This window comes from Pyxicephalus adspersus, chromosome 5, assembly GCF_032062135.1.
Source record: "Pyxicephalus adspersus chromosome 5, UCB_Pads_2.0, whole genome shotgun sequence".
Taxonomy (NCBI): domain Eukaryota; kingdom Metazoa; phylum Chordata; class Amphibia; order Anura; family Pyxicephalidae; genus Pyxicephalus; species Pyxicephalus adspersus.
The window spans coordinates 46,580,328-46,584,125 of NC_092862.1; the positions used below are offsets into that span (position 1 = coordinate 46,580,328).

General features: G+C 35.4%; 1 protein-coding gene across 5 annotated transcripts in view; it reads right to left on the reverse strand.

Annotated features, from left to right (window-relative positions):
* The window catches only part of DLGAP1 (DLG associated protein 1), a 303,658-nt gene that overhangs the window by 47,468 nt on the left and 252,392 nt on the right, over positions 1–3,798 (reverse strand). The window lies entirely within an intron of this gene.

A 3,798-nucleotide genomic window follows, 5' to 3' on the forward strand; every position in this document is an offset into this window, starting at 1 on the left:
TCTGTGAAACGCGTCAGGAGGCACATTTGATCGAGGGAAAATCTGATTGACTCATGGGATCAGGAAGGAAAATTTTTCCCCTGTTGGAGCAATTTAAACCAAGGTTTTCTGCCTTCCTCTGGATCAACTATGAATATATATTTTTTTTTGTTTTTTTTTTAATAGGATAAGTTTATTTACATATGTATTAAGTGGTTGAACTTGATGGACATTTAACTTAACTATGTAACTATGTAACATGAGTGGAATAAAAAGTAGCATGCATTGTGGGAAATCGATATTTTTTAGATGATGCCTTGTACAGTTGTTCCATAAAGAAAAAAAACAATCAAGTTTGTTACAGCTGTTACCCACAAATATCTAAGAAAGAATAAAAGGCTGCATAACAATGTTACATGCATTGCAAATATGTCCATTTCTCTGCATAAAATATATGGGTTGAATATATGAACAAATATATGAAAATTCAAGTGTAGTAATTACAAAAATCCCAAACACTCATGTATTTTTCTAGTCATTTTGATAACAGTATAATTTTGCTCAGTGAGAATAATTACCAGCTAAAAGTCTGACACCTACATACTCTTCATCCTCTATCCATTAATATCTTTTTCAAGCCTGGATACAAAATGTAAGACGTATAATTAAATATCAAAAACCACATCAATTACCTGTTGTTTCCTTTTTAGTTGTAATTAATAATTAGGCATTGTAAGCTACTTGCAATCCTCCACATACAATAATTTATTAAGCAATTATTTACTTCCAAGTCAGAAAGTCTTGGATCCTGGAGTTGAACGTAGTGACCCTCTGCTTATAACTCACCCCAAATGCATCAAGTGGAGCAGAATTCATTTCCTCCCTCTGCTTCCAGGCTGTCTAAGCTGTGACTGAGCCCTCTCCTTAATCACATGATGTTTCCTGTCAGGGCACCCTAGGACTTAATCCCCTTTCAAATAAATACAGCATGAATAGTCCAGAACAGGAGGGATATTTCTTCACAGCACGTTGAGCAGAGTGTGCTATACACTCTTCTCAATTATAATCTTTCGAGCTGGCCTTTCAAAGGCCCAGCTCAATGCAGCATTTCTAGGCCTCCAAATTTAACTTTTACTTATCCACCTTCATTCATTATGGCAAACATTTGCTATCAAATATTAACAGGAGGAATCTAGACAGCCTGGATGAATAAGCCCGGTGGTTTCTCAGTGTCTCTGTGGGAGTCAGTGGAGTCGTCACGGTGACTTCAAAAGACTCATTTTTAGATGAATATTGGTGGGATGCATTCAGACTTCTTGGGTGATTAAGCCTGAAGAACAGACTGGGCTTCAAAGTAAAGACCACAAAAGTACAGCAGAAAAAAATAGCAGGCTGTTATGCAGATTTTGAAGTTTCCTCTGAGACCTTTATGCTATGGTTTTTTGGAAAAAAATACTTCTTTTAAATATTGTAAAGCTACTTAAAAATAAAAGCTAAACACTAAAAACATAAAAAAAACAAACTCAACTAGCCTACAACAAAATAAAAACAGAAAAATCTTCTTTTTATCATTTATTATTAAACAGGATTTATATAGCTCCAACATATTATGCATATTTCAAATTACCAGTCACTTATGTCCCAACTTCTAAACAAGGGAGCTTACAGAAGGTCAGCTTGATTTTACAAGCAATGTGACCTATATGAGCAGCTACTGAAACAATCCACTCACTGAAGTTTAGGAGTGACACAGAGCATGGCTGAGCAGACATAGAGGAATCCCTGTGCCTCATTACATCAAATGGCATATCTACAAGTTACTTGATGAAAGTACTCACAAATGACAATAATGTTTAAGTGATGTCAGGTATTGAACTTTACAGAAGGCTAACTACTAGACAAAAGATGATCAAAAGTACATATTTTAGGCAATGTCATCATAAATCAAGTCCAGCCAGCTGGTTTTGTTTTGCTTTGCATAGAGCAGCATGATTTTCTCTTACTTTTATGTATGGGAAATGGATTGTTGGATTAAACATTATCAGAATTCTTACTTTTCAACTCTGTACCTAAAATGTGTGTTTTTATTTTTTAGCCCTTATTCGAGAGGTTTCCTATCACTCATCCCCTCCAAGTCTGCAAATAAAGTCTTAAATAGGCCATAGCCCTTAACATTTATATCTAAAGCAAAACAAAAAAAGTTGTATCTGGAGTTGGGTTTTAGAAAAACATTTTGTTTTTAGGTAATTTTGGTTCAGGGGTACAGCACTAAAATCAAACTTTCAATGCCATTGTTTAAAGAGCTTCCCATGCATACAAACATTTTATAATAATCTCAGTTACTTTTGTAAGCTATCAAGAGCAGAATTTAATAGCCCACCACAACCTCACTAATACATATAAGCTTATAAACTTATATACTACTGTTGGTAGGTTGTGTTGATCTATGTGATCATAAGCTAAATGCATATGGTAGCTTTACATTTGACTTATGTGTAGTTACCATCAGAATTAAGGAAGCAGTGATTTTGAGTGAATCCTTTCTTTATCCTATCTTATTTTTAGGAAAAAAAAGTTGTGTGAATGATCTTTTACAGATAAATGTCAAAAGACATATCAATAAGTAGAGATTTTTTTGTGTGGGTGGCCTAAGACCCTTCTTACCCATAATCAGAAATCCTAGTTGCCCTTCAAGAATTCATTCAATTTCGGAGGGCTGATGCTTCAAAAAGAAAGGAAGGTGGGGGAAGGGCTGATACTTGGGACAGCGGACAAGGTGGTTTCAGTTCTCATATGTCACAGAGATGAAACTACTAATGTGTATATAGTATTTTTTAAAACATAGATATATTTAGTATGCTATGTCCCCTTACACAATACCATGCATTAGCAGATTATAATACAGCTATCAATGTTCACATTACTATCAGTTCAGTTTACTGAATGAAGCCATCTGTTATGTTCTCTTATCGAGAAATCAGCAGGATTCTTTCCTTCACCAGAATAACCGTTGTTCTGTAAGGATGGGTGTGTTTGAGAGAAACATTTTCCAGCCCTTATATCAACATGTGCTCTCTTCTTTGTTACTTCGCTTACAGTTGGCGGTTACAGGATCTGGCTGGAGACCAAGATGTTTGACAGCTGAAGCTAGCACATGTGGATTATTGCCTGAGAGCTGTATAGCAGATCTGACAGTAGACAAAGGCAGACTCATATTCACTGAACTATGACTAGCAGGATGTTATGGGCAACAGGTTACACAATGTTCTTAAGAATTATACAGTATACAACCTACAAGGTACATAAAACAATCAAGCTTAATTTCATTTTTATTGCCAAAACATTCAGTCCCTTTGTTTAAACCAATTTAGTCTTGAAGGCCAATTAGAACATTAAAGCATAAGTGAATGGTTAGACACAAAACTAGATATATTGCTTCCTGGACTTCTCTATTTTTTTTTATTTTTTTAATTTAGCACAACATACTCACATTCTAAAGCAGAAGTCGGTATATTCTACCTATCATATTAACAATCAGATTTCCACAGAAATGTAAAACACAGCTGTGTCTTCTGGGATGGAAAGTAAGTACTTTTAACTCCAAAAAGAATAGAGAGGGTCAAGAACATATTTTTTTATGTCTAAATATACACTTAAAGCTCCAATCTCGGGCATGCGTAGAAGGGGAAAGAGATGCTGATCTCACTCATGTGCAGTGGGATCGGCTCACTTTTTTCTTCTTTACTGCAGGCTACGTCACCCAATCTTGCACCTGAGCAATGCAAGATCGGGTGACAAAGCCAGAAGAAGTAAGAAGAA